This window comes from Rhincodon typus, chromosome 27, assembly GCF_021869965.1.
Source record: "Rhincodon typus isolate 14 chromosome 27, sRhiTyp1.1, whole genome shotgun sequence".
Taxonomy (NCBI): Eukaryota; Metazoa; Chordata; class Chondrichthyes; order Orectolobiformes; family Rhincodontidae; genus Rhincodon; species Rhincodon typus.
Genome location: NC_063358.1, coordinates 39,088,744 through 39,112,820, shown reverse-complemented (window position 1 = coordinate 39,112,820; position 24,077 = coordinate 39,088,744). Strand labels below are relative to the sequence as shown.

Here is a 24,077-nt window from a genome sequence, read left to right as displayed (position 1 = left end):
TTAAGGTTGGGGTGGAAGGTGTTAGTGAAGTGTATGAACTGTTCGAGCTCCTCGTGGGAGCACAAGGCGGCGCCGATACAGTCATCAATGTAACGGAGGAAGAGGTGGGGTTTAGGGCCAGTGTAGGTACGGAAGAGGGATTGTTCCACGTAACCTACAAAGAGGCAGGCGTAGCTTGGGCCCATGCGGGTACCCATGGCTACCCCCTTTGTCTGTAGGAAGTGGGAGGAATTGAAAGAGAAGTTGTTGAGTGTGAGGACGAGTTCGGCTAAGCAGATGAGGGTATCAGTGGAGGGGGACTGGTCGGGCCTGCGGGACAGGAAGAAGCGGAGGGCCTTAAGGCCATCTGCATGGGGAATGCAGGTGTAGAGGGACTGGACGTCCATGGTAAAGATGAGGTGTTGGGGACCGGGGAATTGGAAGTTCTGGAGGAGGTGGAGTGCGTGGGTGGTGTCACGGACATAGGTAGGGAGTTCCTGGACCAAGGGGGAGAAAATGGAGTCTAGATAGTTGGAGATCAGTTCGGTGGGGCAGGAGCAGGCGGAGACAATGGGTCGACCAGGGCATTCAGGTTTGTGGATTTTGGGAAGGAGATAGAAGCGGGTTTGGCAATTATGATGTGGAGGTGCCTGTGTTGGACTGAGGTGGACAAGGTCAGGTAACGAAGGGGCTACGCTCCGAAAACTTGTGTTTTCAAATAAACCTGTTGGACTATAACCTGTGTCATGTGATTTCTAACTTTGATATTTAAGCAAGGGAACACAGCAGTTTTGTAATGTTCTTGTTTTCTTGAAAACTGACAACACTTGTTTTGTCAAGGTAGAAACACTTTCCAAAATGAGCAACTGAAGGTCAGAGCCTTCCTCAGCTTTCTCATTCCTTCAATATTTTCTCTGCTATTGACATAACCTAGAATCAGATCCCCTCTGTATTAGCAGCTACGTGGCTTTCTCAGTCTCTCTCATTCACACAGGTTGCTGTCGTATGGCATCCTCTTTATTCAATGTGTTGACCCAACCTTCATTGCAATCTCTTAATCTACTTTCTACTTGCTCCCTTGGTGAAAATAAATTTAAAGGGTCACTTCATACAGTTACAGAGTCTTAACACCATAGAATAAGGTTCACTCAGCCCTTCATCTGTGATAACTCTTTAAAAGCATTATTCAGTTAGTGCTTCTCTTGGCTTTCTCCCCAATAGCCACGCAATTTTCTCCCCTCAACATATTTATCCAAATCCACTTATCATGTCACCACTGAATCTGCTTCTACCATCCTTTCAGGTATTGAATAACCCAAGTAAAAGTCTCCTCACATACCATTAGTTATTTTGCTAATTAACTCAAATTTGGCCCCTCTGGTAACACTTCACTCTGAGTATTCACCTATGTCAGTCCCACTTCCTGCATATGTACATTTTACAACAGCAATTCACTTCTGATTAGTATTTCATGATTCCCAAGAGTCGCACTGCCTGTTTCAGTGTTTACACAGTAAAAACTTCACCATAGATCCAAGAGGATCTTAGGGCTTCTCTCTCATTAGAGATGGACAACTGGTGGTGATTTAACCTGAGGATCACTGCAGCTCAGGCAAGGGGTAAGGTTGAAAAGGCAGGACTTTCATAGGGACTTCATCCAGTGCAGGAATTGAACCTATGCAATTGGCACCACTATGCATTGCAAATCAGCCATCCAGCCAACTAACCTAACCAAAAGGTCTGTTTCCGCGCTGTGCATCTCTATGACAATGACTCTAAGTCGATGATCCGACACTTGCCTACATTAACCTCCATTTGTAGAATCCTGAAGTGTGGAAACAGGCCATCTGGCCCAACAAGTCCACAGTGACCTCCTCTTTACCATGGATGTGCAATCACATTACAAGTCCATTCCCCACCAGGAGGGTCTTAGGGCTCTCCGCTTCTTCCTGCAGCAAAGACCTGAACCATTCCCACCCACCACCACCCTCCTCCGTTTGGCCGAGCTTGTCCTCATCCTCAACAACTTCTCTTTCAACTCCTCTCATTTTCTTCAGGTAAGAGGGATTGCCATGGGTACCCGCATGGGCCCTAGTTATGCCTGTCTCTTTGTGGGGTACGTGGAACATTCCTTGTTCCAGTCCTATTCTGGCCCCCACCCACAACTCTTTCTCCGACACATCGATGATATCATCGGTGCTGCTGCCCTCTCTCGTCTGGAATTGGAAAACTTCATCAATATCGCCTCCAATTTCCACCCTGCCCTCACTTTCACCTGGTCTATCTCAGACTCCTCTCTTCCCTTCCTCAACATTTCTGTTTCCATTTCTGGGTATAGACTGGCCACTAGTATCCATTACAAACCCACTACACTCCCACAGCTACCTGAACTATACATCCTCACACCCCACTTCCTGTGAAGACTCCATCCCATTCTCTCAGTTCCTCGTCTCCGTCACATATGTTCAGATGAGGCCAACTTCGACAAGGGAGCGTCTGAAATGTCCACCTTCTTCCTCAACCGAAGATTCCCCAGCTCCATTGTCGGCAGGGCCCTCACAGCCAGGTCCGATCCATCTCCCACACTTCCGCCCTCACCCCTTCTCTTCCCTCCCCCAACAGTGATAGGGTTCCCCCTTATCCTCACCTACCATCCCACCAGCATCCACATCCAGAAGATCATCAGACGCCAGTTCCGCCACCTCCAGCAAGATGCCACCACCAGACACATATTCCCCTCCCCTCCCTTGTCCCTTCCGCAGAGACTGTTCCCTCCAGGACACCCTGGTCCACACTTCCTTCATCCCCAACACCTCCCCACAGCCCTACCGCTGTAACCGGCAAAGGTGCAACACCTGCCCATTTACCTCCTCCCTCCCCAGTATCCAAGGGCCCAAACATACCTTCCAGGTGAAGCAACAATTCACCTGCACTTCCCAGAATCTAGTCTACTGCATTTGCTGCTCACAATGTGGTCTCCTCTACATTGGGGAAACGAAGCATAGACTTGGTGACCGCTTCGCAGAACATCTACACTCTGCTCACAAAAAAGACCCTGAACTACCTGTTGCCTGCTACTTCAATGCACCACCCTGCTCCCTGGCCAACATCTCTGTCTCTGGGTTGCTGCAGTGTTCCAGTGAAGCCCAACGCAAGCTGGAGGAACAACACCTCATTTTCTGCTTGGGGACCCTACAGCCCTCCGGACCCAATATTGAGTTCACTAATTTTAGGGCCTAAACTCTCCCATGTCCCAGCGCGTCCCCCCACACCCCAGGCCTTGTTACCACATAGCCTGCCATTACACACCCGCTGTTGTTAGTCACTAAGAGTCCCTTAACAACTATTCACCCTCCCAGCCTGATCGTTAACAACTCCTTTGTCTGTCCAACTGTCTTTCTCTCTCTTTGGGCTCTATCTTACCCCACCCACCTCCCTATTTTCTGCATATAAACTGACGTTTCCCAGCCACCATCAGTTCTGAGGAATGGTCACCGGACCCGAAACGTTAACTCTGTTTTCTCCTTCACAGATGCTGCCAGACCTGCTGAGCTTTTCCAGCAACTTTGTTTTTGTAACCTAACCAAACCTTTCACAAAGTACACATTTATTAAAGGGAATAATTCCTCCCCTCTGAAACAGTACAGTGGTATATTCCTCATTATAAACTCCTGTACATGTATAGCATACATATGAATGGAGGCAATTCAACCACGACAAGTACTGCATAGCTTGTGTTAGCTCCTGTATCTATGCAGTACACACTGGGATAAAATAAAGCAATTCAGTCCTGTCTGATACTGTATGACTTGTATGTTTCTGAGCATGAATTCTTGTTTGAACACACTACGCATCAGGTAAAAAAAAACAATTCATTCTTTCTTGGTACTCGCACACAATTTGCGCATAATCAATGACACTTACAATCACAGCACTGAGTTTTACAGGTCAAAAATTACCTTTCTCCCAGAACAGCACAACCTGTTAACAGAATCCCAAATTGGTTCAGGCAGAACACACTTTCCAACAGTGATGGTAGTGGATAAAGCCTAGTGAAAAGAGAGCAGCAATAGTTAAGGACAGGATTGTAATCTCTGTAGATGCAGTAAATGGGCCAGAAATAGAAGCCTGTCACTTAGGGAACCAATGTTAGCTCCCTAACCCAGTAAGATTAGTGCATTAGACAGGTTAAAATCAGGCCAAAATCACTTAATGAAACTGTACTGATATTGGAGTTGGTCAAGTTTCCCCATTGCAGGCAGTCAGGTTGGCATTTAAATGCAAAGGTTTCAACATATTATGGGGAAGTCCTGGCAGATGTCAATGACACCAATCACAGTACAGCAGCTACAAGTTAGGATAAGTAAAAGATTTTGCTATTTAGAGAAGGAAAAATCATTGTCTCTATTCCCTCCTCCAGCATTTAACTTACATCTATACCCATTCCTTCAGGTCTCTTGCTGCTGCCAACTATCCTTTCAATTCCTACCGCTCTAAGGAGAGGATCTAACCAAACTTAGGTAAGAACTCAAGAAACCTTATTCAAATGAGATGTAGCCTCAATACTTCCAAAATTCCCAGGTACATCTCCATAAAAAAATCAAAATCAAAATCACAGGCTGAAGAATTCTGCAGCCATTGGCCATATCACCTGGTTTAAAGGTTGGGTTTGAACCTGCTTGCACAATGGCCACGTCACCCAAACTAATTTTATGGGTGTCAGCTCTTTAGTCCCAGCAGCATCAAAGGGAACGGTGGCTCCTCTTGAGACTGCAGGATTGTACCCCTAGAGGATTATTACTGGAGATTAGAGGGTGAGGGAGAGGGAGTTTCATCAGGCACTGGAAGAGCCTGGGCTGGTCAAAGGGGGCTGTTATTTGGAAGACAAGGGAGTATGTGACAACAGTCAGTACCACGTGGAGAAAAACTAGGTTTCCACCGGAATAGAGGGACCCCTTCCAGCCCCAAGGCTGCCAGGGTTCACCTGGACACATGCCCTCTCTGCAACTCCTGCCATTCACAAAATAACTGCAGCAGCAGTCAGCAAACTTAAATGGCTATTAATGGTCAATAAATTGGCCAAAAGAGCAAGTAGCCTACACAATGGCTCTTCTATCACCAATGAAATCCCTGCAGAGGCTGGTAAGCAATGAATTCAAATGCACCTGGTATTGCAATCAATTTCACCCCACTTCCACTGCTGCTAATTCCACTCACACAAGAATTGGCAAGAACTCAAGGATCAATGAATTGAAATGAGGACTGAATAGAATGTTGGGAATTTGCTATGGGTGAGAATTCAGTGTACAGGGCAAAAGAAGTGCTGCTTTTAATATCCTTTATCAGCATCCAAAAGTTGCTGAGTTTTCTTCTTTTGTCTCCTAACCAGAGCAATTGTGATTGTTTTAACTGTTTTCACTAATTAAATAAGTAAGGCTAAATTGACATGGCAGAAATACAAGAGTGTATCTGAGTGTCAGGTCAGTGGTCCAACATGTTCCAGAGATCAGTCATCATCGGAGACCCAATTTAACAATTAACTGCTCATTTTTGGGCAGCATGAGGGCACTGCCAGGATCTATCTGATGGTGAATGATCCACTTACAGAGGACAAAGTCCAGGAGGTGCCTAGAGACAACTTCCTGGCAGGGGAATATAACCCCCACAATGAGGCCTCCTGTTCTCAACCTACTGGCCACACTCCTACAAATGAAATAGCATGGAACAATGGGCCTTAGCCACATCTACAGACCATTCTGAGACCTGGAAGCTGTGTCAAGAGTTTATTTTCTAAAAATGTAAACCTCTTCAGAGGCCACTTCAAGATAGAAGTGTCCTCACACCCTCTACCTTTAGGTGCCAGGGCTGCCATCCATCATAGGCTCCAGGTCTCTGTTAGGGCCTGCAAGCTCAGGAATGCCATTCTTAATTGGACAGTGGACTCAGATGTGCCAATGAGGAAGTCATCTCCCAGATGATCACATTTACAGCAAGTTCAGTGTGGGAGACTGGAAATGCTTTCCAGACAAAATGCAAACCTCAATTATTTTAGTTGGTCATAAGGTTCCATCAAAGAGAGAGAAGCAAAGAGACAGATAAACAGAGATAGGCAGAGTGATATATAAAAGTAGAGGGTTAGAGTTGGGTTAGGTTCCTGATTGGGATTGAGATGATTGTAATTGCACAAGGCATACAAAGCAAATATTTCCAGTTGACAAAACTCACAGTGCTCCATACTTTTTAGATTATCCAGATGGTATCACTTTTTGAACCTTTTTAACTCTCCACTATTTGTAATTGTCAGCATAAGAAGCCCAAACTCTCAAGTCATCAAGTCAAATGTAACATAGTAAACATGCAAACTATATCACCCTGTAACTTCAATGGTCTGTACCTTTGTGAGATGATCCGTGCGACCAAGCACAGGATATGCTTTCACCAAGAACCGTTTCATATTTGACATCTGGATAAATCCCTTCCAAACTGCATGGGTCTGAGGATGAAATCTGTAGTAATAATACATATTTTTAAAATAAATGTAAATGGTTTGCCCTTCAGGTATTATGTCAAGGCACAGGGTGTTAATTGTTTACAAGATTTAAAAGTGTACTTGGTACTAAACCACAATCGCTTGTCCCAAATTTTTAAATGTTTCTATGATAAGGTTCTGAAAAGCTCTTGTACGTTCCATGATCTTGTTTGTGCCTAATCTGTTTGTGTTAGTGCAGCAGTAGCAATGGTTAATCTGTGTGTATATATTGGTGGCTGTCCTAGACTGGAGGTGCTCCATCACCTCATCCGTAGAAACACTGAAGCACCTAGGACTTTTTTTTGCGAGGAAGAACATTAAGATGATGATCTGAGAGAGGACTTCTATCGTAAAAGTATGGGGTCGGTATACAAAAGACTTTTCTAACAAGAGACCAGAACTGAAGGTGATAAATATTAGATGGTGAATAATATGTTTGGTAGAGAATTCATGAGAAAATTTCTTTACTCAGAAAACAGTGAAAATGTAGAAATTGCTATCATAAGGTGTCATTGAGCTGTTTAGATGAACAAGTGAAAAAGTAGAAGCACACATTGGTAGGTTTAAATGAAGATGAGGAGGATTGTGTGAAGTATAAACATCAGCATGGATCTGTTGGAACAAATGGCTTGATTCTGTACTGAAAATATTATGTCAAAACTATTCAATTTTGTAAGTTGAATCTGTATTCCAGGGACTAAGGTGAAGAGCAAACTCCTAAGACACGTGCAGGATGTTTCTGTTTAAACAAAACTTTTCCCTTTAAAATATGCTATAGCAGTTTAGAGTACTCCAAGAACATCTATACTAAAGATTAGATACTGTGCAAATTTCCCCTTATTTACGTGCCTTGATCCTAATTTGAGAAACGAAGCCATCACTGCACCTGATACCAGCAAATCCAGGCCCACAGCACAGTTCATTATTGCGAAAAGAAAATAAGTAGACGACCATGGCATGTATTCGGCTCCTCTGCAGGCAGGAATAGGAAGAAGGTTGTGCACAACACGTGTGGCCTAACCAGTCTTTTGAGTGGCCAAGAATGCCCACTGCCATTAAAAAGATACTGGTAAGAGTGGAAGTACAGAGCGAAGAAGGGTTGACTGCACTGAGGGACAAGTGCAAACCTTTCTATAACTTAGTAATACTGTCAATCTCTCATTCATATTTCCATATGGTCAGAATTATTCAGATGGAGGAACCAGAATTATTATCCAACAATTCCCTCCAGTCCAATGTCTCCCCCTCTTCAGAAGCTGAAACAGATGGGTCTGCCTCTGATGAATAACATCACAAAATCTAGACACTGCATCAGTTTTTAATTCTATTCTCTACCTCGAACAAAAAGGGCAGCACGGTAGCTCAGTGGTCAGCACTGCTGCCTCACAGCGCCAGGGACCTGGGTTCTGTGTGGAGTTTGCACATTTTCCGTGTCTGCGTGGGTTTCCTCCGGGTGTTCTGGTTTCCTCCCACAGTCCAAACATGTGCAGGGTAGGTGGATTGGCCATGCTAAATTGCCCATAGTGTCCAGGGATGTTTAGGTTAGGTGGGTTAGACATGGGGAATTGCAGGGGTAGGGGAATGAATCTTCGGAAGGGCGATGTGGACTTGTTGGACTGAATGGCCTGTTCCCACACTGCAGGGATTCTATTGAAATAAGGCTAGAATTTATCAGTCACACATTTCTTCAGTTCATATCTTTGCTGCAAGTACAGATCTAATCACAGATCTACAGCTGTCATATTAGGTTCTAGAGTAGAAAGTTTCCCAACATCTGTATGCATCTGTTAGATTTCTAAACTTAATTAAAAGTTTATTTACTACTACAGGGTTTCAAATTTAAATCAGGTGGGTCGAATCCTATCTCCAGAACCCAACAGCAGGGATGTGACAAAAGCAATTTTGCACCGTTTAAAATTGGTAGAGGTCCCTTTAATTGAGTCACAACCACTTGACCTAATTTATGTCCTAGCCTACTTTGATACAAATGATACAATGATGATTATTCAGCAATCCCTAGCCAGTTAGCTTAAGGGAGCAGCCAAGTCAGACAATATAAATAAAACATGTGATACAGTTAGCTGAGATGTGCGCATGACTTCTTTGGAATTTAATAGAATCATGAAGTGTATTAATAAATTTTTATCAAAACATATCTAAATATTTACCAGATAAAGGTATAGCTTCATAGACCAGAGGACAGCTCATGTAACTCCTATATTTGAAATAACAGATAGAAGCAGCCCTGGGAATTAATTATAGGCCCATCCGCTTAACCATGGTCGGAAAATAATGAAATCCCTTCGAAAGGGGAATAGAACGCCATTTAGAAATGAAAAGTTTAAGAAGGAATAGTCAAGATGGATTTCAGAATGGAAAATCTTGCTAAACCAGCTTTAGTGGGATCTTGAGGAGATGACCGATCTTAATGCAGCAGACATAATCTATCTGAATTTACAAAAGGACTTCAATAAGATGCTCCGTAATAATTTAAAAAGGTCAGAGAATGTAGAGTTAGGAACAAGTGACAGAATGCGTTGCTAGCTGATTTGATGACAGAAAGCAGAGAACGGGACTGAACGCTAGTTAATAAGAGTGGCAAGAGGATTGACAAAGAACAATGCTGGGACCACTATGTTCACTATTTAAATGAGTAACTTGGACTTTGGAATCAAAGACGCAATTTCTGAACTTGCCGATTTTGCAAAATTGGATAGAACAATTAATATTGATGAGGACTGCAACAAATTATAGGAGGAAGTTAATATACCTGCAGTGCAGGCAAATAATATCCAGCACAGATAAATGTGAGGCAATATGTTTTCATAGGAAGAACAAGGAGGTTACGTGTAATATGGAAGTTGCAAGTCCAGATGAGGTAAGGGAACAAGGGGATCTAGTATAAATACCTCAAATTATTTAAATCTGGATAGCCACTTGGTGAAAGAAGAAACCAGAGGCAGGCAGTCCTTACTTGGAAGAGATGTATGCAATGTGAAACAGTACAGGTATAGACGGTCTCACTCTTGTACTGAAACAAAATGTGGGTCATGTTTTTTTTTTACCAAATCAACCCGTTTGGATGCGATATCACACTCCTCTATGGCCATCACAACCTCAGAAGAAACTTGAACTCTGGCCCAGAGATAGGGACATGTGTGAATCTGGGGTGGGGGGAAATGAAAGTGAAGGACAGAGGTCATGCACTGAATTTGTGGAACTCAATATTGAATCCTGGAGACTGTAAAGTGCCTAAGTGGCAAATGAGGTGTTTTCCTTCTGCTTGCATTCAGTTTTTGGGACACTGTAATTGGCCCAGGACAAAAACGTTAGCTCAGGAGCAAGGTAGTTTTTTGAAATGGCAAGCAACTGGGATGTTGGGGTCATTCCTATAGATAGTGCGAAGGTGTTCCGCAAAGCAGCGACCCAGTTTGTGTTTGGTATTGACAATGGAAAAATTACCACATCATGAGCAGCAAGAACAGCAGATTAGATTAAAACAAGTGAAATAAAATGTGGCTTCACCTGGAAAGTGTGTATAGGGCCTTGGACAGTGAAGAGCAAAAAGGTGAAAGGAGACTATTACACCTTCTGCGATTGCATGGGAAGGAGCAAGAAGGGATTGTGGTAAGGAAGTGTTAGGATTGATAGAGGAGTGGACCAGGGTGTCTCAGAGGGATTATCTCCTGTGGAATGCTGACACTGGACGGGGTAGGAGAGATGTTTTTGGTAGTGGCATCCTGCTGGAGGCAGTGAAATTAGTGGAGGATAATCCTATGAAATAAAGCAACTTGTGGAGTGAAAAATGAGAAGAGGAACCCAACTGTTATTCTGTGATGGAGGGGAAGGATGATGGCAGAAGTGTGGAATTTAGATCATACACAGCTGAGGGTCCTGTCAACCACAGTGTGGGAAATCCTCAGGTGAGGGAAAAAGCCACAACTTCAGTAGAAAGTGACAGCATCAGAACAGATGTGATGGAGATACTGGAAGAATGGACAGGGAGCAAAGAAACAATCTATTGATTATCCCCCACCAACTGATGAATCAGTTCTCCTACATGTATAACACCATTTAGAGTCATAGGGTCATAAAAGTTGTACAGCACGGAAACAGACCCTTCAATCCAACTCATCCATGCCGACCAGATATCCTAAATTAATCTAGTCCTATTTGCCAGCATTTGGCCCATATCCCTCTAAACCCTTCCAAAAGTACCTTTTAAATGACGTAATTGTACCAGCCTCCACAACTTCCTATGGCAGCTCATTCCATACATGCACCACCCTCTGCATGAAAGGTCCCTTTTAAATATTTCACCTCTCACCTTAAACCTATGCCATCTAGTTTTGGACTCCCCTACCCTGGGTGTTCTTCCCTGGGTAGGGGTGTCCAAAACTCCCCGCTTGGGGGATGCAATGAGAACGGCAAAAGCACAGAATGTACCCTGGTAAAGGTCAGGAACCTGCATTACCAAGAGTGGTGTGGTAGTGACTGAGCTGGTCGAGTCCTAAGTGATATAGTTGCTGAACTAGGCCTGCGGCAGGCGACGAGGAACCAAGTGAAGACAATGCACCTGACCTCACCCTCACCGATCTACCTGTAGCAGATGCATCTGTGCATGGTAGTATCAGAAAGAGTACATGCACAGTTACTATGGACACAAAGTGCCATTTTCACATTGAGGATGTCCTCCATGTTGTGTGGCATTGTTATCATACTAAATGAGGTACAGTGGATAATCACTAGTAGCCAAAATTGTAGTCCAACACAATGTGCAGCCTCATGGCATACAAGGCATAACACCTGTTCTGTCTTTGTCACTTAACCAGCGGATTAACCTTGATTCAATGAAGGCGGCAGGAAGGCACAACAGGAGCAGCACCAGGCATACCTAAAAATGGGGTGGCAATACGAACTACTTGCCAAACAACATAAGCATAAAGTGATAGATAAAAATAACAATCCCACAATAAATGGTTCAGAATGTCTTGCCATATTCAATCATGAATGGTTATGGACAACTGAACAACTCACAGAGGAGGTAGTTTCACAAACATCCCAATCCTCCATGAGGAGAAAGCCCAGCACATCCGTGCAAGAGACAAGGCTGAAACATTTGCAACAATCTTCAGCCAGACATGCCAGGCAGATGATCCATCTCAGCCTCCTCCTTATGTCCCCAGCATCATTAATGCCAGCCTTCAGCCAATTCGATTTATACCACATTATATCAAGAACCAGCAAAGGCAATAGTACCAAAGACTTGTGCTCCAGAACCTGTGATGCCCCTGGCCAAGCTGTTCCAGTACAGTTACAATACAGGCATGTACCTGACAATTTGGAAAATTGCCCATGTTTATCCTGTCCACAAAAAGCTGGACAAATCTAACCCAGCCAATTACTGTCCTATCAACCTACTCTCAGTTATCAATAAAGTGATGGAGAGGGTCATTAACAGTGTCATCAAGCAGCACTTTCTCAACAATAACTTTTTTACTGATGCTCAGTTTGGATACTACCAGATCCACTCAGCTCCTGACTTCATTCCATCGTAACATAAAAGAGCTGAACACAAGAAAGGAAGGGAAGGTTACTGCCCTTAACATCAAGGTCACACTTGACTGAGTGTGACATCATGGATAGAATGACAGTAAAACACCAAGTTAGAACCTAAAGTTACAAGTTCAGTTTGAGAGAGACCAACTTGGGTCTCAAACCAATGTTCTCAACTTAAGGATAATTGTACAGGTATGAAGAAAGAGCTGTCTAAAGCAGACTGGGAAAATAGACTAACGAGAAAGTCAGTGGATGATCAGTGGTATGCACTTTAGCACATATTTCATAATGCTCAGCAAAAGTGTATTCTGGTCAAAAAGTACACGATGAGAATGTATGAATCACCCATAGTTATTAAGGGAGTCAATGAGAGTATCAAAATCTAAGGCATTCGAAAGAAGACAAAGTCGTAGTTGGCCAAACAATTGAGAATCTTGTACAAACCAGCAGCAGAAGACTAATAAGATAATAACAAGGGAGAAAACTGATTATGAAAGTAAATTGGCAAGAAATATAGAAACAGTAAATGCTTCTACAGATGTGAAAAGAATAGCTAAAGTAAGTGTTGACACTTAGAAGATGCAACTAGGGAATTCAAAATGAGGAACAGGAAAATGCCAGACAATTTCAATCAATATTATGCGTTGGTCTTCGCTACAGATGACATAGAAAGCATCCCAATGATAACTGATAAGCAAGATACCAATTGGAAGCAACATCTTGTAACAGTCTTTATCACAGGGACAAAGTATCTGACAAACCAACGGGAGTAAAGGCAGACAAGTTGCTAGGACCTGATGGCCTCAATTCAATGGTTTTAAAGTAAGTGGCTGCAGAAATATTGGAGGCTTTGGTCAAAATATTCCAGGTGTCACTTGATTCCTGGAGGGTTCTAGCTGATTGGAAAATTGCTAATGTTATTCCCTTGTTCAAGATGGGAGGGAGACAGAAAGCAAGAAACTATATGCCAGTCAGCTTAACATTGTGTTGGGAAATGTCAGAATCAATTATTATGGGTGAAATAGCAAGACATTTAGAAAAGCTTAATGCAATCAGGGTCAACATGGTTTTGAGAAAGGGAAATCACATTTGACAAATTTTCTGGAGTTCTTTGAAGATATAACAAGCAGAGTTGATAAAGGGAACGGTAAATGTAGTGTGTTTGGATTTCCAGAAGGTATTCAATAAGATGCCTCGCAACAGGTATTTGTACAAAATAGAACCTGAGCATATTGTGTAAACTATCAGTGTGGATTGAGGATTGGTTAACACTCAAAAGATGGAGTCAGGATTCACAGGGTTTATTTTTGAAAGGCTGGAAAGACATGACTACTGGAGTGTCCTAGTGCCTGCATTATTTGCTATCTGTAGTAATGACTCAGATGAGGGGCCAGAGTATGATATATCCAAATTTTCAAGAACAGATGAAAGGCAATGTTGTGATGAGGACATCAGAAATCTGCAAGGGGATAGGATGAATGAGTAAGAAAAAACCCAGTAGATGAGTTTAATATAGGAAGGTGATTGATCATGCACTCTTGCAGGAAGAGTCAAAAGGCACTTATTTATATGGAGAAGGGCTCCAAAACACCGTGCAGCACAAACGGATCTGGGTTGCATAAAACACAAAACATTAGCAGGCAAATGAAATTATATATTACCAGGAAACTGCAGTTTAAAAATAGTGAAGTCTGTTATAACTATGCAGGGTATTTATGAAGCCACACCTGAATTACTGAGTACTTTTGATTGCCATATTTAAGAAAGTATTGGAGCGGTTCAAAAGGGTTGAACTGGACTGAAAAAGTTGACTGGACAAAGAAGTTGACTTATTAAGAATAGCTAAACAGGTTAGGCCTTTATTCATTAGAGTTTAGAAGAATTTTATTAGAAATACAAGTTTCTGAAGGGGACTAACAGGGTAGATGTTGAAAGGATGTTTCTACTAGTGGATGGATCTTGAACTAGAGAACACAGTTACAGAATAAGGGGATACTCATTTAAAAATGAGAAGCAAAGGAATTTCTTCTTGTGGATGGTGCTGAATGTCTGGAATTCTCTACCCAACAGAGCTGTAGAGATTAGATCTTTGACAGTCTTTAAAAAGGAAATATGCATTTTCAGCAGCCACCATAAAAGCGGAATTGAGGCTGAGGGCAGATCAGCCATGAACTTATTGAATAGCAATTCAGGCTAGAGGGGTTGAATGGCTCCTCTTGCTCCTATTAGTTATGTAAGGAGCCTCAGCAAAACTGAGGTTCGAATTATACTGAGTGCAAAGGAAGATGTTTGTGACTAATGGAGGTCAATCATCTCAGTCACAGGGCATCGCTGCAGGATTTTCTCAGGTTAGTGCTCTAGGCCCAACTATCTTCAATGCTTCATCATTGCCACCTTTCCTCTATTTCATGGTCAGAAGAAGGAATGTTTGCTGATGACTGCACCTTCAACCCAAGGCCAATATTACCTGGAAGGATAGGGGCAGCAGATACATGGGAAAACCAGCATGTGGATGCCACCCAAACATTACCACACCATCCTGACTTGGAAATATATCATCATTCCTTTGCTATCGCTGGATCAAAATCCTGGAACTCCCTCTCCAACTGCATTTATGGATGTACCTAAAATGGATGGACTTTAGGAGTTCAAGATGGCAGCGCACCACCATATTCTCAACAGCAATTAGTGATGGGCAAAAATGCTGGCTTAACCTTTCCTATGAATCAACAAAAATAATTCTCAAATATTATACAACTACCTCATAAAAGATCATAACATGCATTATGACAAGGTCTGAAAGTTTCCCATTTCAATACCAACAAAATATTGTGGAACCTGTTTTTTTTAATTGAACACATATTTTCAGTAAAAGATATCTCACTGAAAAATACTACCCTTTGATGCATCATTAAAGCTATAGATTAATTTGGTTACTTTCTATCTTCCTGTTCTATCTCGTTGGGCAGTTTCAGATATACCTCTTTCTGAAAGTCATCTTCATGCAGAAAGGCCATTTTTTAATGTCAATTCATTCATACTTCCATGAATATGTGGCCTAAAGAGCTAATTCTTGGTGCTGTGAAATAGTCCACTCTAACATTGCTTTTACCCAGTCACTTCTCAAAACCCCAAGCTACTTACCATGCTTGAAGTCCCAGCAGCAAGCACCTTTTCTACACAATCCATCTTTGCCACAGAACTGGCTGTTCCCTACCTAGTACTTTACAATAAACTCCAAATTATTTCCGAATACCTAACTTCTTGTTGTTTTGCCCCACTTACTGGTTTTCATACTGTTCACTGGCAGCCACCAAATGTTCTTGAGGACTTCTGGTTTTACTTCTATTTTGTGACTGTTCCATGGGTTTCATTCAACCATATAATGCATTGAAGCTAAAATCTCGTTCTTGCATGAACACGAAAATTACTGGAGAAACTCAGCAGGTCTGGCAACAACTGTGAAGAGAAACAAAGACAACATTTTGAGTCCAGTTTGACTTCTTTGGAATTGTTCTGAAGAGGTCATACCAGACTCAAAATGACCCACATACCCAGGACATTAGTACAAGGTTCTGGATTAAGAGGCCAGTGGCTTACTAATATGCCATTGTATCCACTTAAGTATCAGTACAATTCCTTCTAATTGATCATTATCATAAACTGCAACCTCAGAATTCTTGGTTGTTTTGAAGATCCTGATTTTCTACTTTGAGCAGTTCATTAAGCATTTCATTAAGTCACACCTGGAATACTTGCTAATTGTTCATTGCGCATTCTTGGGGTTCAATTCCATAACTGCTGTTCCAATCCTTTCATCTGCTGCGGTATCCAGATCTACTAAAGATGCTTTCATTCACATTCATTCTGGCTTTAATGCTTCTGCTTCACTAATGCATGCATCCAAAATCTGATCTATCATCAATAAGTGAAATCAATAAGTCAATTTCTTTTTATGACACCGCAGAATTCATTCATTGTTCCATTTAGGCTGCCAGAAATGACTGCAACCCCAAGGATATTTATTAAGTCAGCACACATCTGATCCAACTGAAAGTCTTGCTCTGAGAACCAAATCTCAATTAGAACCAGGAGCCCATCCATATGTGACTACCTAACATAATCCAGCAAATTAACCAAATGTAAATGAACCAAAGTATCTCTAAATTTATTTTCAGTCCTTTACCAACCGTTAAAGTCCACGATATATTCTTCCATGAAACAATATGGTCTTTCAAATCTATCAAAACCTGACCAAGCTTCACATACATCCAATAAATCATCTTTCTTATAAACTTATTCCATGAATTCAATATAACCCAAACATTCATTAGTTAAAGCCTAAACTTTCATGTAGTGCTGTGAAATCCTGCTGCTTCTTAAAAATGTGAAGAGCTACATGGCAAACACAGTAGCTAAATAAATCCAAACAAAAAATGGTGTTTATTTTTCCAGGCATTTTATTGGGAAAGTGTGAACTCTTGCAGAAGCCAGGATCATTTGTGATGGCAGACTGGGGCACAGAGACCAAAGTATGTCAGAGTGAAAAAGGAAAAGATCTTAAAAGGAGGAACGTGCAAAAAGAACATGCTTTTCAAAACAGGATATATATTTATTGAAAACACCACTCTCCCAAAATGGAATACCCCACCTGAATGCAACTCCCAAAATAGAATACCTTTCCTAAAGCAGAACAATTCTCCTGTAGGCATCACTCCAACAGACAACTACTAAAATGAAAACAACTATCCAAAAGATTTCTTGCTTGATAAACAGCAGCAGTTAGGCAACAAAAAAGTAACTTTTCTAAAAGCAAGCCTCCACCCCTAAAATCAGACACCTGTTGCTCCTTGAAACAGAATACCTTGCCACAGACGCAGGAAATCTTTCAAAATATAAAACCTCTCCAAAAACAGGAGATGTCTGCAGAATCAGAAAATCTCCCAGAATAGAACTCATCTGCAGAAACAGGACACAGCTACAGTAATAGAACACAATTCCAAAAATAGAACATAGGTGCAATCTGCAGAACATTTCTACAGAAACAGAACACAACTCTAAAAATAGAACATTGTACCAGAAATAGAACAGCTTCAAAATGGAACTTGTCTTCAAAAATGGAACAAAGCTCCAGATTCAACGTGTTTGCAGGAATTTTGGGAATGAAACATATTTATATATCACCTTTCATGTCCTCAGGATGTCCCAGAGCATTTCACAGCTGCAGAAGGAAAGAATGTGTATTCATACAGTGCTTTTCATTACCTCAGGACATCCCTTAGCACTTTGTAGCCAATCAATTAAAATGAGTGGATGTTAATATAGCAATACATATCTTTGTCACTTTTTTGCTGGGTGCCAGACATCCTGGCGACTGTATTCTGAATTTCAAAACTTCCTCCAACAATTAATCTCAATCAAGAGAGTCTGTCAACATAAAGGCGATACATGCTTTCCTGAATCCACTCATTCTTAATGGACTGACAATCATTTAAGATCTGTGTGAAACAGTGACCCATCCTGCACTTTAAATACTTCTCATCTGCTTGAGCATTCATCACTCATCACAGGAGTATCCCAAAAACCTAACAACTATTAGACAAAGTTTGCTGAATGTTTATACTGTATTTAAAAGAAAAGCCTCATTTTCTCACTGAAAATATGGCCAGGGTTCCTGGCCCATGACAAAGGAAATATATTTGACCATTGAACTATATCTAGCTGGCAAGGAAAAGAATGCTTAGTTCCCAGGAGATAATCAAAAAGCGTTGATTTCAGTGATTAAACAATTTCTACTGACATAATTCATTCCTTATACAAACGATCATTTTACTTTTCCATTGAAATCAAGAAAAAACAGATGACTTCAGGTGACATTTGACATACAGCTTAACATTCCAAAGGTAAGTTGAGAATGGTCTCTTCCTGTCTCTAGGAATATCTTTTACAACTGCTTTCCAAGTTCTTTCACTGAAGATGTGCATCCCAGCCACTCAGCTCTCTCCTCTTGCAATCTGTAACATCTGACTCTTGTCAAAGTAACACCACAAAAGAGCTGCCAATCTATATATGTCTCAAAAAAAATCTAATGTAAATAGCTGCAACAGTTGCATTTGCTTCATTAATAACAGTGTAAACTCTGAAAGGAGTGGGCAAATATTTAAATATGGAACGAAGCTCTGAAAAAAATCCTTTTATAAAGTGATAACGGTATTTGGTAGAGATGGAGAGATGCAAATTAATTTAAGCTTTTTGGATTTTAGTGCGAGATAGATTTTAGTCTCAGCTCTTAAAAAAAAGCTTAAATAAACAGGACAGTTTCCCTTTTAGAAGCATAAGAAACTATTTTCTAAAGAATTAGTGAATGTGTTGAAAGCAGTTAAGGGAATAAGTTACCAAAGTGTAAGGGTTTCAGTTTATGAAAACTTCCAGACCAGGAGTGTTTGGTTCAAAAGCTGTATTTGTCATTCAAAGCAGAGAGCATCTAAGATCTGAGCTGTGAGAGTCAAATAAAAAGGTTTTGTACATCACAAGACCAGAACTAAAAATAAGCAGTCATTCATCGAAATTTTAATTATCCATAACATGATGGTGTTGGAGGCTAGATGGGATTTTGTTTTGCCAAGCATTTGAAATTTTTTAAACTGTGTTATATGCAATTGGTTTGATTTTTTGTGTAATAAACTTGTTTTATTGTTAAAACCACATCTGCAGCCTTGTGTGTTCATACTTCAGTAAAGACCACAATGGTAAATTCAAAGAGAAGAACAAAATATGATCTACCAAGCCAGGTTTCATTCCAGGATCTTTCCTTTCCCGTATTAACATCAGCTGAGATCATAGCACTATTCTAAAGAAAGCTCCAAAAACAACTCTGGCTACTCATGTAGAAGATCAAAAGGCCATTTTTGACGTGCAAATCAAAAGTGCCCTCTATCCTCTATGGCAATCAGTCAATAATCATTCACTGTCCTTTCTCAGAATACACCTTTCACAATGCTTTTCCCTGATCCTTCATATATGATCCAATTTGGATTAGGATACCCATGTTTCTGGGCTAACTAAGGATCTGGTTGAGTCAACAATTTGACATTTATTGCATTACTGCAACTATCACACGATACATCAATACTATATAGTTTACTATAGAGACTACTGGAGCACAGTAAACCCAGGTCTATATTCTACAAGCTCCTTCCTTACACTGACCAAGTCCCTGTGACATGATTACGGTGATAATGCTGACTGCACTCCATCAACTATTAACCTTGTCAGACACATATACAATATCCACCACTCCCCAAGTTCCTCAATTATTATAAAGTTCCACATTTGTTTATATCTTCACATTTACTCCATCTTTGCTCAAAATGTTAACTTTACAAATTTACATTATCTGGAGGTTTTACTATTCTCTTCAAATGTGTTCCCTTTGGAATTGGAAGAATAACTATTTGTTAGAAAGAGTTGATTTGGACGGTCTTCCTGAAGATCTGATGTTTGTAAGTCTCTCTTCAACTGAAGGGCATTTAACTTCTGGCATTTCTTTTGAAGAGGACTTCAATGTTGGACATCTATTCTTTATTGCTGTCAGTGTAGTTGATGCTACAGCAACTGATGATTTTCTTTGTAGTATCTGGGTTCTTAACACATTGGTTTGTCTCAGTCGTGTCTTCCGTGGATTTACATGCTGTCAGTGGAATTTCCCTCTCATTCAGACGTAGCTTTGGGTTGAAATAGACAAACGTCTAACTTCTGCTTCTTGAATATTTTGGACATTCTCCTTCTCTCTCAGAAATTGAATTATTGTTGAACCCAGCCTCTTCACTCTCTCAATTTTGTTCCCTGGAGGTTCATTATTGCTTGATCTCATAACCTTCATCATTATTAATCAATGTAACTAACCTGAGGAGGTTCTACTTTTTGTCGAGGTTCCACTGTAAGCTTACAGAGCCCAGCAAAATCTTCTGCCGGCATTTCTTTTGACATTTTTGAGAAGATTTTCCAAGGAGTGACAATCACATGCAGACTGCCACTCTACTCTTCCTTTCTCACGGTAAGGACGACCTCATGAAATCAACAAATCTTAGAAGTCTCTCGTAGTGCAGGATAGTTGAAGGAAGGCAACCTATTCCCATTTTTCACAGCAGTCTGTGGTCATTGTGTGTAATTTAAAGACCCAGCATGACAGCCAGGTACTCTCACAGATCCTGTGAAAGGTTAAGATGCCATATGGGTAGGGTCAATAAGTGCCCTTCTACCCAGGTCAGAGATTTTTTGGTTGTGAGGTACATAAACAGTTTTTAGCATTTTATGCCCCTAAGATGGAAAGTTGAGTGTTGCATTTGTGGGGAGAAGCATCCTGCCACTTTTCCTCTTCCTCTTTCCATGTCTGCGTCCAAGGGACTATTCGGTTTACACTGATAGAGAAACCAACCGCTAATAAGTCATAACAAAATGAGGCTCTTGTCATAACAAAATGTAATTTATTGCACAATATCAATTAAGTACAAGTTATATTAACTAATTAAATATTATTACAAAGGCTTTTGAGACTATTAGGAACACAACAGGCCAGGTCTGGGTCCTATAAGCTCTTTCTTTACTCTGACCAAAACCCCACGACATCATCAGCAGGTGGCATGTCATGCAGTTAATCAAGAAGTCATTCTTCCAGACCCACCTTCCTCCATCAGATAGTAATTCAAGAAGACAATCACAAAGGCGTCCTTGGGCAGATTGCCATACACGCGTGCATGTCCGCATGCATGTTTAACATATGAGGGCTGGTAGGGATACTAAAGTACCCTGGTTTCTTTCTGTCACACATCATAACAAACACCTGAGATGTTCTTGGGCCACAACTCAACATACTGCTATATCCGAGATCAGGAATTCACGTCTTATCATTCAAACCTACTCTAGCCATGTGTATAATTAAATAATTTTCAACATTAATAAAATAAAGAATCCCTGAAATACTTCGTAGATCATGCAACATCCTCATGGGAAAGCAGATGAGTTCCCTTTGGAGCGTAGAACCATTGTCAGAAGTCATTTGTTGAAGGGTTCATATGTATGAAACAAAACTCTGATCTTTTCACAGATACAGTCCGAAATGCTGGGTGCTTTGCAGAATTTTCTGTTTTTGTGACCCATTTCCAGTTCCAGTATTTTTTTTTTTTGGCTTTTTGCTGTTGATTTTAATGACAATTTGCATTTCCACAGAGCTCTTTGAAAAACATCACAGGACATTTGACAGGGTGGAGAGAAAAAGGTAGAGCATTCAACATCAGTGAACATTGCTTTGCTTATATTTTTGCTTGAGAAATTTGAAACCCAAATTCATGGCAGTAATTTCAATTCTGCATTCAGCTGGTATTCTCTTTACAGCTTCAGTTTTTCTCGATCACATTTATTACTAGCAGCCTCATGGGTGTACACAGTGTTTAGTTTGACTCAGGTTTTGGTTCTACTTGACAAGCAGACTGATTTGGAAACTTTAGACCAAACTCTAAGAGGGAAAGATTATTATCAATTGCCCATTTTCAAAGCCACTGGTTTATCCCCTTTTCTTCTAAAGGCTTGAGCACAAATGAGGCTGATCATCAAATTCAATGCAGTACTGAGGGTGTGCTGCATTATCAGACTGGCACTTTTCTTGTAAGGTTAGGTCCCTTGTCCTCTTTCAGATGGACATTAAAGATCAAAAAATGTTGCTCTGAAGAATGCCAGTGAAGTTCTCTCCCGTTACTCAGCCATTAGTTATCCCTAAATAAACATCACTGAAATTAGGCAATGCCAGAAATACTCAATAAATTATTCCTACAATGGAGAGAAGCAGATTAGTTATCTTTTAGGATCTGGTTCTGCTGTCAGAAACAGGCACTATGATACGATGTTTATGCAAGCTTGCTGTATGGAAACTGGCTGCTTCCCACATTACAACAGTGGCAACAGTTCAAACTACTTCATTTTCTCTAAAGTATTTTGAGATATCCCATGTCTTGAAAAGTAAACCTTTCTCTATTTAATTCAAGTACACAATTCTACAGTACAGTTTTCTTGGTGTCACCTATCCATGTTGCCCAATATCTTTTTCCCACTTGTAGTGGCAGGTTAACCAATTGACCTCAGTGGCCATCAGGGGTAAATTGACCACATCCTTTTTCAATTTCCACAAATACACACACTTCTAATAGGGGTCACTTACTTTGGTTGTATGTTCCTCTCTCAACACAGGGTCACCGATGTCAGTTATAGCAGCAACATCAGCCAACTCACCATAGTTTGGCCTTAGGCCTCCCTGATCTATATGGTTGACAACAGATGTTAACTACATCCACTGAGGCAATTGTAAGTTCACTCAACTATCTGTGATTCAGCAACATTATCCCAACAATTACAGACCAATCGGTATAACTTCAGTGGTGGGGAAACTTCTAGAAACAATTATTCAAGATAGAAAATTATGGTCACATACAAAAACCAAGATTGATTCAGAAGAGTCAGCATGGGTTGTTAAGGAAAATCAAGTCTGATTAACTTACTGGAGTCTTTTTTGAAGAGGCTATTGATGAAATGTACATGGATTTCAAAAAGAATTGCAACACACTTATGAGATAATGGAATAAACAGAGAGAAGCAACATAGATATAAAATTGTCTTAAGAGTAGGAAATAAACAGTATTAGTTTAATTGGTATTTTCAGCATGGGCAGAAACTTGGGAGAATTGTAAAGGTGGAGAAGAACATTATAGAATTTCAAAAGGATATAGTCACATTGATGGAATGGGTGGATAGGTGGCAGATGAAGTTCAATGAGAAGAAACGTGCGGTAATGTAGTATGGTACAAACAACATGGAGAGACAGTATAAAATAAAGGATTATATTCTAAAGGATATGTAGGAGCAGACTGACCCGAATTTTTCGTACATAAGCCATTAAAAGTGGCAGGACAGAGGGACAGAATTGTTAATATGAGCATACAGTATTTTTCGTTTCATAAATAGGAGCACAGAGTACAAAAGCAGAGAAGCTATGATGGACTTGTACAAGACATCAGTTTGACCTCATTTGGATTATTGCGTGCAGTTCTGGATGCTGCACTATAAGAAGGATGTAAATACATTGCAGAAAGTACAGAAGAGGTTTACAAGAATGGTTTGAGGAATGAGACACTTCAGTTATGAGGCAGGATAGAGAAGTTGAAATTGTTTTCCTTTGAGAGGAGAAGACTCCGAGTAGATTTGATAGAAGTTTTCAAAATCATAAGGGGTCTAAACATTAGGCATAGACAGAAACTGTTTCTACTCGTAAATGGACAGACCAGATTTCAAGTATTTTGCAAAAGAAGAAAATATGAGGTGAGAAAGAACTTTTCACTCAGCAAGTAGTTAAGGTATGGAATGCACTGCCTGAAAGGGTGCTGCAGCAGCTTCAACTGAGGCATGCAAAAGGGTAATGAATGATTATTTCAACAGAAACCATGTTCAGGATTATAGGGAAAAGACAGAAGATTGGCACTTAATTAAAATGTTTAGAAAGCCAGTGTTTACATAATGAACCAAATTTACATAATGAGCCTTGGTATAGACCACATCAATTCTGTGAATCTATGACACCTATAAATGATGTTTGCTTTGTTCTCACAAGGAAATATGTATGAACTGTTACCTTTTGAATGCTGCAGGGCATTTGATGGGGTTTGGTAATCCAGCTGTATTTTCCATTGGTGAGAAGCATTTTGATTCTAACAAAGTAATCTCATCACCCAAAACGTCTGGAGCCGAATTCAATAAATTGGAAGCCAGGCAAGATTCTTTTGTTCTTCTTAATCCACTCTTCATAGGTGGAACCAGTGGAGCTGAGAAGGAAAAGCAATTTTGAAGAAATTTTTGTGAAATTAGAATCAAGCTAAGTGTCTCATTCTTATCTGCCCTATCTGGCAAGACAGTCCCGTGAAATGTCCTTGGCAAACAGGATTAAGGAAAATCCCAAAGTGTGTTA

General features: G+C 40.7%; 1 protein-coding gene across 1 annotated transcript in view; it reads right to left on the bottom strand.

Moving 5' to 3' along the window:
- The window catches only part of LOC109910507 (PHD finger protein 3-like), a 23,905-nt gene extending 17,517 nt beyond the window's left edge, over positions 1–6,388 (bottom strand). Inside the window, exons 1-2 of the mRNA XM_020509702.2 lie at positions 6,374–6,388; positions 3,939–4,028 (exon numbers count right to left, since the gene is read on the bottom strand). The gene's annotated coding sequence lies outside the window, so the exon portion shown is untranslated. The remainder of the gene's footprint in view (positions 1–3,938; positions 4,029–6,373) is intronic.
- Positions 6,389–24,077: the final 17,689 nt, after the last annotated feature.